The sequence below is a fragment of the Xyrauchen texanus genome, chromosome 32 (genome assembly GCF_025860055.1).
Source record: "Xyrauchen texanus isolate HMW12.3.18 chromosome 32, RBS_HiC_50CHRs, whole genome shotgun sequence".
In the NCBI taxonomy this organism is placed as follows: Eukaryota; Metazoa; Chordata; class Actinopteri; order Cypriniformes; family Catostomidae; genus Xyrauchen; species Xyrauchen texanus.
In genome coordinates this window covers 21563785-21579525 of record NC_068307.1, presented here as the reverse complement: position 1 = coordinate 21579525, position 15741 = coordinate 21563785, and positions in this window count along the sequence as shown.

Here is a 15741-nt window from a genome sequence, read left to right as displayed (position 1 = left end):
GAAAGTGCAAACCTAACGTTAGCCTACCTATAAACCTAAGCAGTCCAGTGGCGGAGCTAAAGGGTGTCAAGCGGTAGCCGTGGCCACCATTGACCGAAGCCTTGCCACACCATTGCACCCCCCCCCCTGCTGTGCAGTTCGTGTGTGGCTTTTAAAATAAAGTTAGTGTTGAGTGAAACAGGAGGACGTTGCGGTATTTATTAGATCAAGTTTATATGATGCTGGGTAAATGTAGCCGGTTCTCTCTTAAAGGAATATTCTGTGTTCAATACAAGTTAAACTCAATCGACAGCATTTGTGACATAAAATTGATTACCAAATTCATTTTGACTTGCCCCTATCTAGATTCAAGGTTCCAGTGAGACACTTACAATGGAAGTGACTGGGGCCAATCTTTAAATGTTAAAATAATTACTGTTTCAAAAGTATACACGTATAGCCTCACTCTCTCAAACACACACACAAACACACCTCTAAACAATGTGCAACCTTTGTAGTCATGGTAGCTCCATCAATATTTTCCTGGAATTTCCTGTTTATTTAAGTCCTTTACTGATAGACATGTTAATGTGATTTAGTTTCCATTATAATACTCCTGCAACGCTGTAATGATTTTGCCTGTGGAGTACAATGATAATTTTCATGATCTAGGGGTCAAAGGACATGTACATTTCTTTAGAACTGATCTTTAGTTTGAAATATGTACAGTCTTGATAGGCACAAACCAGATCTCCTGCCATTTGTCAAAGAGTCTGTCTCCTCTGTGCCTTTGTCTTTGCTTGGATCAAGTCACCCAGACCTTCAACTTCAGTAAGGTCCAACTTCCCTGCATAGAATGCCTGATGGGTGAATTCACCTGACTCTGCAACGTTTATATAGCACCTTAAAAGCACCATGAATGCTAACCAAGGTGCTGTATAACAGTCGTAAAATAACACATCCCCCTACACTAAAAACCATTAATGAAAATGTTAAAATAAATTAAATACAAATATAAGAAAAAAGAAAAGATCAACATAATACAAAGCGTCACCTGAACCTAAAAATATAATTGTACTAATGGTGAAAACAAGTTACGAATAAGGCTGAGAAAAAAGTATGTTTTAAGAGATGATTTAAATGTAGATAGAGAAGGGGATGATCTAATCGAGGGTGTTTCAAAGTTTTGAGCCTGAACTGAAAAGGCCCTATCACCTTTGGTTTTTAAGCGTGACTTTAAAGAGGAGGATCTGAGCATTCTCTGAGAAGAGCAGGGATGAAGATTCAAAATATAAGCAGGAGCAAGTCTATGCAGTGCTTTATACACAATTACTAAAATCTTAAAATCAACTCTGAACTGAACAGGTAACCAATGAAGTGATGCTAACACAGGCATAATATGCTCCCTCTTTTTTGTTCCTGTCAAAAAACGGGCTGCAGCATTCTGTACCAGCTGTAGACGCGAGAATGAGGACTGCTTTATTCCGGCATACAGAGCATTAGAGTAGTCCAGCCTGGTTGAGATAAATGCATGAATGACAGTCTCCAAATCATTAAAAGTAAGTTTCAAGCTTGCGAAGCCCCTTAATCTGAAAAAAAAAAAACTGGCTCTGACTACAGAATTTATTTATTTATCAAATTTTAATTCAGGATCAAAAATAACCCCCAGGTTTCTAACAAGGTCACGAGCCTTTAATGTCCTTTAAACATGCTAACAAGGAGGAGACTGAATCCAAACCCGATTTTAGAGGAAAATAAAGCTGGGTATCGACAGCATAGATATGATAGGAGATCTTTTGATACTCAAATATATAACGGAGTGGGAGCATGTATAAAGAAAATAATGTGGGACCCAGGATAGAGCCCTGAGGCACCCCACAGGTAATGAGAGCTGTACTAGATGTAAAGTCACCAATTTCCACTGAAAAACTCCTATTAGTGAAATAAGACAGAAACCATTTGAATGCAGCATTATGGATACCGACCTCGAGATTTAACCTATTTAGAGGGATACGATGATCCACAGTATCAAAGGCTGCACTTAAATCCAGCAATACCAGGATGGCACAGTTACCAGAGTCTACAGATAGTAAAAGGTAATTTACTACACTTAGAAGAGCAGACTCAGTACTGTGTTCAGCTCTGAAGCCTCACTGAAAAGGATCCAGAATATCATATGAAAGTAAATAAGGAGATAGCTGGTTTAAAACAACACGCTCAAATTCATTAGACAAAAATGGCAATTTTTAGATGGGTCTATAGCTGTTGGGGTCAGAAGGATCAAGATTTTTTTTTTTTAGTAAAACAATAGCATGTTTAAAGTAGGATGGAACAATACTTTTCTGTAATGAGCCATTAATAATAGAGAGCACAGTAGGTTCAACAGAATCCAGTACAACCTTGAGCAATTATAGGAATAACATCGAGAACAGGTGGTTGATTTCATGCTGGAAATAATGTCCAACAACTCAGAGTGCAATATAGAGTGAAAATTAGAAAAGCAGGAAGGACTAGTATTTGAATATTTGAAATTCTGGGGTAACTTGGTAAATCTTGGATATAATGCCAGTGATTTTACTTATAAAGAAGCTACAAAACTTCTCACATGACTCTAAACTGGACCAGCTGCACTAGTAGGATTTAACACAGAATTTAAAGAAGAAAACAGAATTTTAGGGCAGTGTGAATTTTTTGAGAATAAAAAGACAATCTCCCTGAAACAAGTACAAAATAATGCATATAAGTTTCATACCCCAAAAGTACATTCCATCTATGCTCTCTTTAGAATGGCATATCATTTCATACAGATATAAGCCATAAAAAAGAACATCTTTCAAGAAATGGCATGGCTCAAATCAAAGCAAGTTAATTCTAAGCACAAACAGATGCTGCATTCTAGTGGTCAAATGTTGGAACAACAAACAGCTGCTATGTGATTGCACATAATTATGAGAATATTCCACTCATGGTACAGTATTCTATAATGGCTTTAAAATACAACAATGTGGGACAGGATCAGCTGATTTCCATAACTCTGCACTGTACTCCTCACGATGAAACTATCCAGGACCTGCAAGAGTGACATATGTCAAGACAGGAAACAGAGATTGAAATGGTTCATTTTTTTGATTCTTTAAACACTCTTGGATATTATGTAATCTTTAACTAAATCTAAATATTGTTGTTTGTATTTTGAGTGGCCGTTCAGCTCCAGCCATCCCTTTCTAGCTCAACCAATAGCGTGATTTTGAGGCATGACTACATTAATTAGCTGTTCAGCCAGGAGAATATGAACAACCATGGCAGACGTATTCAGAGGAAAAGCAATTTAGCTTTGTCTACAGATGTTAAAGGTACTGGAAGCGGTTTTAGCATTCAGAAGCTTTCACGTGACTGAGCTGTTGAAATTAGCCACACCCCTCATTCCAAAACCCTACCCTCCAAAGATAATTTTGAGACCAAAACTGAGCAAAAGAGCAGCATTATTTGTTCCTGTGGCTGTCAAATTCTACAGTGGCATAATAACGCCCTTAACCGACAAACATTATAAATCATAGCCTTAATGAACCGCTTCAAATACAACACTATTAGAACAAGCAAAATGACTGACTGGTGAAAAGCATCAATGTCCACAGACACATTTTTGTTTGCTGTTTACAAAGTCTACAGCTGTCATAGAGATCTGTGAGATATCTAAGGACACTTATTTCATTAATATCTTTAAGGGAGTAGGAAGATTTGTTGTACACTTTTCCATGAAAAAAAACAAAACGCTTACAGCACTTTTAAAACTGAAATTCGAAAACTTGCTAAAAGACACAGAGACAGAGGACAGAGTAAACCAGAGAGAGCATTGGAGTCGCATTCACAAGGTGGAGGACTTTGAGGGAATTTTTGGGGTTCGATGGAGACAGTAAACTTGCCGAGTTGCTTCTCGACAGGTAAGCTACATTCAAAGAATTACACCACAAGATAGCTCATTACTGTCACGCTCCAGCTAAATTGGTAAGATACTTGGAATATGTATCGTTACGCTTACTAGTTACCAGAAGAACCATCATACCTCATGTGCGGGATCACCCACACCCAGCTGCCATTCAATCCAGCAATGTTATCGGACGAACCAATTCCTCTGCCACATTTTCTGTCCGGTGTGTATATGTTATAGTGATCTTGTTTATTACAACATTAAATGTTTATCACATTTTGGCATATTTGTTCATAGGGAATCAGAGAGTTTGAAAGGATGTGATGAGTCTAAGTGGTGTTGCAATGGTTGTTTGAAAACATCTTCTATTTTTGTAATTCCATTTGGTGCCACTAGTAGTGCAGAAATTACATACTTCACTTTTAATTTAAATCACACTCCCAGTTTAACACTCCAAGTTTAGCTCCTAAAGACATGAATTGTAATTTTGCAATATATGTAGGAAATCATGACCACTCAAATTAAAATGAAGACTCATATTAATAACCTTATTAAACTGGTTTTATTCTACATGGGGAGGGTCCACACATGGGGGCTGCCATTTTAGAATCACATGACCAGCTGAATACTACTCGATTAATCTCAGTAGCCTTCCTGTTATTAGACACTTTCACTCATTGATTAAAATAATCATGGCTGACTGTGAATACCAAATTTCAACAATAGCATCTGAAAACTATTGATTTTAAATGATGCTGCATCCAAGCAATTAGGTGTCAGTGTAAGTCCAAGATGACACAAAGACAAAAGTTTCTGAGTGGACCTTTAATACGAATACTTATATAATGTGTTTGATCTTCTTTACCATTTAACACTTCTATGTACATAGATAATGCTGATGTTGTTTAAAAAGGAATATCAGTGATAGAGACTGCTGCCCCTGTATCGATCAAAGCAATGCATTGCTGACCTCCTAACAACGCATGAACGAAAGGACGAGGGTCAGTTCTGTCACAAGAGCCGGAGGCTGCTGACCTCTAATCATCTCTCAGAAGTCTCCTCAACTGAGAGTTCAGTCTCAGTGAGCTTAACGCTCTCACGTCTCCCTCCCCCTCTTCTCTCTATCATCAGAGAAGTGTCTCCTCTGAGCTCTACATGCTTTCTTGGTATGGCCTAGTTTACGACAAATGGCATATTTCACCGGTTTTGTATTGCCAGAACTTTACTTATGGCCTTTTGTACCACATCGACAACATACAGCCATTTCCCCTCAGGCAGCAGCAACAGATGCATTGCCTTTTTTTTTCTTTTCTAGCTTGTAGGCGTCTCCATCTTACAGCACACCTATTGAGCAATGTGCTCCTGTCAGGAATTTGAACAGAACTGTCAAAGAGCAGCTCTCTGTGTTTTTTAGTCAGACAACTAGTGGAGGACTCTATGACTTTGGCAGAGTCATAATTTTCTGATGCTCCTTCTGCAGAACAATAATTCTCGTAGGCATAACAAAACTGCTCTACATACTCTAATGGATTTTAATTTGCCCTTTCCTTAATCTGAGTGACACTACACCAGGGGAATGATCCCCACACCAGAAAGTCCCCACTTGTACATTGTCTACTGCTTCACAGTATTCTATCCAGTCAGTAGGCACTCTGGGTTGAATATCAACTGACTGAACCAACTGTAATTTTCTCGGGGGCACAATACTACAATGGCCTGGACATCACAAATGCCTACATTTTGTTGTCTTGTCAGAGCTTCTATTTTTGCCCACACAACTTAATAGATTAAACTATTTCAAGGGTTCAAGGCCTGCCAGCAGATTTTTTCTTTCTGATGAAGATACTCTAACACATACTTCTGTATCTCCCCCAGCCCATTTCTGTGTCTCTGGTGACGTCATCAGTTCGGAAGAGCTGACACTGTTCCCTTAGGGGGAGCTTTTAGCTTTTTTGTGCACAGCACAATCTTCCTAATTGTCTGAGGCCCTTTTGATGAAAACTGTGTCTTTTGTTCTTTGACTTATAGGCATAAGGCAGAGGTGCTTCTTCTACAACTGCATTCAGAAGTCTTCTAACTTCATCATAGGGACACTCAGCTTGCTCTTCTGGCTGGGGGATGGTGTTTAGTCCAGCTGCCACTTGAGCAGGCTGATAAGAAAGCACGGGAGCCCAAGGGGCCAGCACAAAAGCTGCTTTTTCAAAGGTTTTACGGTTTTCTATTGTTTCAAAAACCACAGCCAGACCTTTGTTAACCTGACTCATAACCCAGATTCATACCTGACACTTCTGTAATTATATTGCACTACATCTTAAGATCACAACATCCATCAAATACTTCTAAGATGGTTCTGTCTGGGGTTAAAAGCACACACCCCATCTTACTAATTAATGTATATGCACACACTGCTAAGAACTTCTTGCTCTTTCTTTGCCTCGAGCCAGTCAATGTGTTGCTAAATTTTACAATCAGAATTGAAACCCTGACTGGCCATCTTTTTGATGAGCTCAGAAAACCTTTTAGATGTCAAAGCTTCAGAGCAGAGCTGTTTACAGCATTTGCCCTGTTCTGTTTCACCGTTTGAGCTATCATTGCTACTAATTTTTGAGGACATTTCTATTTCACAATTTCAACCCAAAGGAAATGGTCACAATAGCAGTATTTCAGTTAATAGTATAGATAACTATAGAACACTTCTGAGCATCATCATATTGTACATCATTTATCTGATTAAATATCTAATAAATATTTTTAAGTCATGTATTTAAAAATACATGAAGCTTTAGTTCTGTATATAGGCACTAATGGTCCGAGTCAGGTTGTAGGCCATGGACAGTTCTCCCCTTATGGGCATCCATAGGTCTCTGATGTCAAGTCGTCCACCTCTAGGCTGCTATTCTAACTCCACCTGACTCCTGAAACAAAAATAGTTGGGAGAAACACACACACAGTTTCTCCTATTCAAGGTTGTATACTACAAAGCTTCTGTTGGATACTGGCCTTATCCTGTTGGAACTTAAAACATATAGATAACTGTACTTTCTCTCAGGAGAACTGAAGTAGTATTCGTGTTAAAATGGCAGAAACATTCATAATCAAATGTATGTTGTTGGGTCATTAAGACACTAGAGAAGAGGTCTACGTAACCTAGGCCTCTTAGACAGCAGACATGGTGTCGCTGTCTCAAACTGCTTGTACGAGCATACAGAGAACATATATTAAGAGACTATAATAATGAATCATTTTCTCACAAGACTATAATATGTATGTTATAATGTTTTATACAGTTTAAGCCAGAAGTTTACATACACTTAGGTTGAAGTCATTTAAACTAGTTTTTTAACCACTCCACAGATTTTATATTAGCAAACTATAGTTTTGGCAAGTCATTTGGAGTTGTGGTGGAGTAGTGGTCTAAGCACATAACTGGTAATCTGGTAATCAGAAGGACGTTGGTTCAAGCCCCACAGCCACCACCATTGTGTCCTTGAGCAAGGCACTTAACTCCAGGTTGCTCTGGGGAGATTGTCCCTGTAATAAGTGCACTGTAAGTTGCTTTGGATAAAAGCGTCTGCCAAATGCATAAATGTAAATGTAAATTTGGGACATCTACTTTGTGCATGACACAAGTAAAAAACAATTGTTTACAGACAGATTGTTTCACTTTTAATGGACTATATCACAATTCCAGTGGGTCAGAAGTTTACATACAAGTTAACGTCTAGGTTACGTATGTAACCTCCATTCCCCGATGGAGAGAACGAGACGTTGTGTCAGAGAAGCGACACTAGGGGTCTCTCTTGAGCACCGATATATACCTCTGTTCTATGAAAAAAGGCCAATGAGAAGTTGGCATCCCGCCCCCAGACATACGGGTATTTAAGCGGGGCGAATACGGGAGTTCATTCAGGATTTTTCTGAGGAGCCAGAAATGGTCCGGCCACAACAGTGGCTCGTTGAGAGGCGATTTCTTCGCGCAGGGACTGGGCATGTTCCGCCGTATACTGCGGAAAATTGGACGCCCATGAAGGGGGGTGGAGGCCTGGCAAACTGAATTGCATAACAGAGTCAAATGGTCCGATGCAGCCAGCATGACGGGTTGGGCAGTGAGAGCCACGCCTCTAAACTCCGTGCTAGGGGCACCAAGGGGACAAGTATTTTGGACGTACCCGGCGGGGCTTCGCAACGGTGCGGAACAGGTAATGCGGCATCGGGAGGCAGTGAAGCGTCCCGAGGCTCTGGTGCTGAGAATAGCCTCAAAGCACTTACCTTTCTCAGCGCACCCGGCAGGGGGCGGGTTTGTGACTGAGGAGGAGGTCTGGTGTTGGTGTCCTCTGGACTCGGCTGAACCGGCCGGCCGGGAACTGTTGTGTGGCTGAGGGCGGGGACACTGCGTTCAGGAAGCAGGGACTGTTGAGATCTGGAAGCAAAGTGCAGTGAGAACGGCATTTGCGGGCCAGATGACCCAGAGACATAGCTCTTTTATTGAGAATTTGGGTACCGCAGCCCTTGTTAGGGGGTGCGGCAAATGAAAAAACACAAGATTCTCCTCCCGGCCCTCCACCGGGGGATGGAGCGGTCTTACCACCTCCGGAGCTAATGTCTTGGACTCTGGGTGGACTGTCTCAGGAGCGCCTGGGAGTCTTCCGGGTCCTCGAGGAGGTCCGTGCGACAGGGGGCGTGCGCTTCCCAGGTGGTCCCCCCAGGGGGACAGGGCAGCCCCGCCAGGTGGTAGGGGCCCAGACCCCAGGAAGGCGCCCAGACCCCAGGAACCAGTCGTCCACCCGTGATGGCTGTGGGGAGGATGGAGGGTTCCAATCCAAGCCCACGCTAGTGGCTGCCCGGGAAAGCATGTCGGTCATCTGCGCGTCGGCCTCAGCCTGGGCGTGCAGGCCCGAAAGCGGCAGCCCAGGTGAGTCCTCAGCGCCCTCCGATGCAGCGGCGAGCTCATCCGCTTCTGTCTCTAGAGGATAGGCAGACTGGCTGTAAGGCGAGTCGCTGTTGCCTCGAGCAAGGACGGGAGTCAACGAGCGTGCCGGGGTGCGGGTGGTCCGAGGGGGTGTACCCGGCGGAGCTGCACCGCTGCCATCCCCAAATCGCCTCCATCGCCAACCGCATCGTCCTCAATCCCATAGGAAGAAGGAGCAATGTGGGGGGCGGCTGGAGTGGCTTGCTTACGGTTGTAAGCGAGCCGCGACCTCAACGTTGTCATGGTCATGTTCTCGCAGTGAGAACATGAACCATCCACAAACGCAGCCTTGGTGTGATCGCTACCCAGACACACGAGACAACGCCTGTGGCCGTCTGAAGCGGAGAGCACTCTACCGCATCCAGGAACAACACGGGCGGAAAGGCATCTTTATAAAGACGCGTCCTTAAAAGGACGTTCAACGCCGCTGTGTTTTGCTCTTTTAGAGGAAATTACTCTTTTATGAAAAAAACTCGTGAGAGTTCTTTTATCTGCGCTGTCGAAGCGCCCAGGGGCAGGAATGCACAGCCGTGCAAACAGGAGAAAGCCGCTGATGTGCGCCTTAAGGTCCAACAGCATGCAGCAGAGGAATGACAGGAACTGGTGTGTAAATCGCAGCAATTGCAGACACGACCATCGGCTCGTGAATGAACTCCTGTATTCGCCCCGCGTACATACCCGTAAGTCCGGGGGCGGGATATGCAAATATCGTCTGCCAACTTCTCATTGGCCTTTTTTCATAGAACAGAGGTATATATCGGCGCTCAAGAGAGACCCCTAGTGTCGCTTCTCTGACACAACGTGGAGAGAGCGACAGAAGGGGAACTGCCTTTATTAAGCGGCTTGGAAAATTACAGAAAGATTATGTCAAGCCTTTAGACAATTAGCCAATTAGCTTCTGATAGAAGGTGTACTGAATTGGAGGTGTACCTGTGGATGTATTTTAAGGCATACCATAACGCAGTGGCTCTTTGCTTTACATCATGGGAAAATTAAAAGAAATCTGCGAAGACCTCAGAAAAACCTCTTTCAGAGGTGTTTTCAGCTTTTTACAGTGCTGCCTGAAGCACAGGTACAGCAAAACAGTGAACCCTTATTGGGGGTCTGGGGACATGTTCCCCCGAGCAAAACATTTAGCAAAAATGGCACTTAAGCATTTAATTCTGGTGACTTTACGAGCTGCATTTTTTTCTTTTCACAAATGTATCTTGTGCAGCATTTCATGTAACTATGGGCTACAAAGCATTGATAAAAGACTTATTCACACAGCACATCCAGTTCTAGTTTCAGTTTTAACCTTTCAAACAAAACAAAAAAATTATCTGCTGTGGAAGGACTATGGTATTGTGATGGTATCATATAGCAATACAGCGGTGCATTGATGTACACCATGGTATTAACATAGTACTCCAATGTTCATGTAAAAACAACATGCAGTGATACTTTTTGAAATCTGTTTGGTTGGGAAAACTGGCTTTACCTTGAGTTGTTCAAAAGCTGCACATGCAGGTGTTGAACTTAATAAAGATGTTATTCATCGCTGTCAAACAAAGGAATTATCCAGCTAATGGTGCGTTGATGTACAGCTGCAAGTCTTCCCACTAGAACTACGCTGCGCTTACATTTCCAGCACCGAACCCTGAAACGGGCTGCCGTTAAAATGTTAAATGCTTGTGGAGGCGCATTAGGTCCCAATGCAAGATAACTAAAATATCCAATGAAAATAAAAAACACTTTTAGGATAAATGAGCCACGGGCCATATTAAACCATGTGGAGGGCCGGATCCCCGCCGCGGGCCATAAGTTGCCCAGGGCCTCATTTCCCAAAAGCATCGTAATCCTGAGTAGATCGTAGAAACCATCGTACGATTCATCTTAGCTGCTAAGATCAATCATTATTCGGAAACGAGGCCCAGGTCTGTTCTATTATATGACCAACCCCCAACCTAGGGCAAGAAGAAGGTAACTTGTCCCAGCTTTCATCTGATTTTTATAAAATGTATAAATACATTTGATGGATTTCTTAATAATGTAAAACCATATTTATATACTCATGTATTTTACAACACTTTTCTTTTTTTTATGGGGGGTTGTGACATCGCTCGACATTAAGGTCACCCACACATGCCATGATTGCTAAATTATTGTCAGGGAAAATGTTTCTTCATACAAATATTAATTTGCCATGAAAAAATATCTCTCATGTGTATTTTATCACGTGACATAAATATGCAGTTTCTTAGATTATAGGTGACATATCCAACTCCACTCACTTAGAAAATAGCTTAAAACCTGGAAACCACAGGACAAGTCCGCGGTCTGGGGTGTATGATGCTACGAAGGGTTGCATTACAAACTGCGGGGAGTCCCCGAGCCGGAGCTTTTCAGACTGCGTACAGCGAGTGCTGATGCTGGTGTTGTATCAAATTGTGTTCCCCGTCGGAATCTGTTTCTCCCAAGCCCCAATAGGGTATGTGGTTATGGTTATGGTTAGGTTTAGTGTTGGTAGGGTAGTGTAGGTTAGGGTTAGGATTAGGGTAGGTAGGGTATGGTAGGGTAAGTTAGGGAAGGATTAGGCTTAGGTTTGTGTATGGGGGAACACATTCTGACAGCAGAGAATGTTACCATCAGATACTGTTACCCCATACAGATCTGCTGGGGGGACAGATCCCGACAGGGAAACAGAGTTTGACACAACACCGGACCATTGACCTGAACCACCACCATCCCTCACCTGCCCTGACCCAACAAAAGGGTGAAGATTGTGTCATCCTCCGGCCCAACAGATCACAGTAGCCTTTTCACGGGAACAGATCTGCCAATGACGCTTTTACACACTTAAAAAATTTACACACTTACATGCAATGTACAGTACATACAAATGGGCAAAAGCAAGATACCTTATTGCAGTTAGGAAAGGGACACTTCTCTGACATCTAATAAAATGCATATTTCTGAACTCTGTGACCTCATCCACAGGTAATCATTAAACAGGTATCAATGTCCCAACTGTATCATTGTAAAATGGCTAAAACCCTTCTAAATAAGAAAAAATAATAATCCCTTGTTGTAATTCTGTTTACTGAGTAAAATTAAAATTATTGTTAAAATAAAAAATCTACACCATCAACAACAGGAACTAACTGTGATAGCGATATGTTTATTCCAATGAGCTACAATATTTTTCAACTAAGTTTCACCTGGTTGCTTCTGCCCTCATGCACTGATCATTTAAACTAGTAAGGTTTCAGATTCAAGTCTGCAATGATTTAAAGTTTCGAACTTAGAACTATTTCAGAAATCACAGGCCTTTTCATTTAAAACAGTGAATATGGTTTGCTCTTTCAGTTAATGCGTAGATACTAGATAATATATTACATCTTATAGCATTATAAAGTCCTTGAGATGGGTTTCAGTTACATGTTTAGGTCTGTACAGTGTGTTCTGCCTGCCTCCTTTTTGTGTCATGGCTATAAAGAGTCCCATGGTTGCATGTTTAAGTAATGAGGTTGATGAGTAAGTAAAATGGTTATTGCTTGGCTTCCAAGGTGCTTGCTTGTAAAAGCAATAGGGCAAAACTAACGTCTTGAACCCTCTAGTAAAGCTATTTCAACTAATGTTCAAATCTTTAACACCTTCGGTTTTATATTCTATATACACTTAATTCTGGTGTTATGCGGCACAACATGTTTTATTATTTTCACCATGTAGAATATTTATTATTATTTTTTGTGCAATCAGAATCAATTTGATTAGTGTTTTAGTACATAAAAATACATTTTCAAATACCTTCAAACAGTAAAAATCTCAAATGCAGAATTAAAAGTCAAGCCATTGGCCAGTGTTAATTAGCACTCTTGTATCCTTCATGGCCAATGAAAATTATATTTGACTCTGACTGTACTTTACAAATTCTGTGATGTGCCTGAATTCTGGAGAGGCCATGCTGGTTCACTTGTTCTATTTTGCAGAGTGAGGTAAAATAGATTACCTTTATTCATAGTTAAGCTATTCTGAAATATTCAGATGGGAAGATATTTTTTGCACTAATTAATAAATAATACCCTGCTTCATCTGTTTGGACAGGCTGTGTGTCATTTTAATCCCACAGAAATACAGAGGGAAACATTTATTTTGGAACATTTATTGTAATTTATTTGATCAGACAAATACATTTAATTCAAAATCAAAATATTAAGAAATGGCTTTAATAAAGATTCAATTAAAAGCAGATTTACCATAATTAACAGGTAGTTAATTTGGAATTTTGAAAAGGTGAAATGTCCTGCAGTGTTACATGCTAGAACTATTTTAATCAAAGCTCTTTTTTTTTTGCATGATTAGTATAAGAAAACAGAAAACATGTAGTTTTCTAAACAGATACTACTTGAGAGACTAACATTTGTACTTCAAAAAATACATTTGTCTCATCGTAGGATCATTTAAGGTAGAAATGTAATTAAAAATGGTGCAAAAACGAAAGAAAAAAGAAAAAAGAAAGAAACTGTGACCAGCAATAGGACCAAAAACATAAACTTTCCCTAAAATGTTTACATAATGCCTAGATGTTTAAAAAAACATTCTTAAGTTATTCCAATAAAAACAAAATACTGTGATATGTATAAAATATTGCGTATCATAGCATAAGTGAGTCACTTTTCTCATAAGTGAGAAATATCTTTAGTTCGTAGAAATGTAAGTCTTGTATCATGATGTTTTCATAATTTTTGGGAAAACATTTATAGCATAATCTACAAAATTGTATTTAATGACTTGATAAATTGACTTGACTCATTAAAGAAATTATAATAATTTCCTTTCACCTTGAATACACGTGAGTGTACACAACTTAATCACTAATTTCAAAAAAGTGTTCAAGGTAGTGTACATCATGAATTTCTTCATGAATGCCCAAACCAAGTACTGAGTACATATGCATGATTATACTTTTCAGAGGGCCGACATTTCTGTATTTAAAATCCTTTTTTTTTTTATTGATTTCATGTAATATTCTAATTTTCTGAGATTCTGAATTTGGGGTTTTCATAAGCTGTAAGCCATAATCATCAAAATTATATCAAATAAAGGCTTGAAATATCTTACTTTGCTTGTAATGAGTCTATATAATATATTAGTTTCACCTTTTAAGTTGAATTACTGAAATTAATGAACTTTTGCACGATATTCTAATTTTTCGAGTTTCACCTGTATAACAAGATGTTTTCTTAGGTTTGTTCCATTTGACCTGAACAAAATGTGCCTTTTATTAAAAAATTTTAAATATCTTATTTTGTTTTTTAAAACTTCAATCAATTAATTAAATCTTTCTAATTTTATATATATATATAACTTTTTTTTATAACAAAAACATAGCCGTCATGTCATTGACACTTTTACAGGATAAATACAAAATTTTTTCCCCAATTTGGCATGCCCAATTTCCACTACTACTTACTAGGTCCTCATGGTGCCTCGGTTACTCACCTCATTCTGGATGGTGGAGGACAAGTCTCAGTTTTTTTTGCTTCTGAGACAGTCAATCCGTGCATCTTATCACATAGCTTGTTGTATATGATACAGCAGAGGCTCTGTTGTGTATGATACAGCAGAGACTCTGTTGTGTATGAAACAGCAGAGACTCTGTTGTGTATGATACAGCAGAGACTCGCAGCAGGCTCCTCTGTGGAGATCGTCAAGAGCACCAAATTTCTTGGTGTTCACCTGGCGGAGAACCTCACCTGGTCCCTCAACACCAGCTCAATCACCAAGAAAGCCCAGCAGCGTCTCTACTTTCTTCGAAGGCTGAGGAAAGCACATCTCCCAACCCCCATCCTCACTACATTCTATAGAGGGACTATTGAGAGCATCCTGAGCAGCTGCATCACTGCCTGGTTTGGGACTTGCACCGTTTCGGACCGCAAAGCCCTGCAGAGGATAGTGAGGACAGCTGAGAAGATCATTGGGGTCTCTCTTCCCTCCATCAAAGACATTTACAAAAACACTGTATCCACAAAGCAACCAGCATTGTGGACGACCCCATACACCCCTCACACAAACTCTTTACCCTCCTTCCGTCTGGCAAGAGGTACCGAAGCATTCGGGCCCTCACGGCCAGACTGTGTAACAGCTTCTTCCCCAAGCCATCAGACTTCTCAATACTCAGAGACTGGTTTGACACACACGTGTCCTGAGTTGCACTTTAATAACTGTCACTTTATAACTGTCTGCTACCTCAATAACTGCTATGTGCATAGAACACTATCTCGTTATGTTTACATTTTTAGAAACTGTCATCTTTTTGCACTACTGAGTACTGGTCGGCGCTGCACTGTCTATTGTCCTGTTCATTGTCAGTAATTTGTTGTACTGTCCTGTACTTTTTGCACATGTGTGCACGTGCACTTTATATAGGTATATATAGGTAGTTTATATAGGTATTTTATTTCGTTGTGTAGTCTCATGTGGTTCTGTGTTGGTCCTTTGTTGTTTTTATGTAGCACCATGGTCCTGGAGGAACGTTGTCTCGTTTTGCTGTGTACTGTACTAACTGTATATGGTTGAAACGACAATAAAAACCACTTGACTTGACTTGACTTGACTTGGCATGTGAGGACTCATCCTATTCTCCGTGATCCACACACAACTTACCACCGCCCCACCGAGAGTGAGAACCACTCATCGCGACCACGAGTTGGATACCCCACGTGACTCTACCCTCCCTAGCAACCAGGCCAGTTTGGTTGCTTAGGAGACCTGGTTGGAGTCACTCATCATGCCCTCTACTCGCTACTCCAGGGGTGATAGTCAGCGTCAAAACTCGCTGAGCTACCCAGGCCCCGCAAAATGCTGAATTTTTATTTCTATA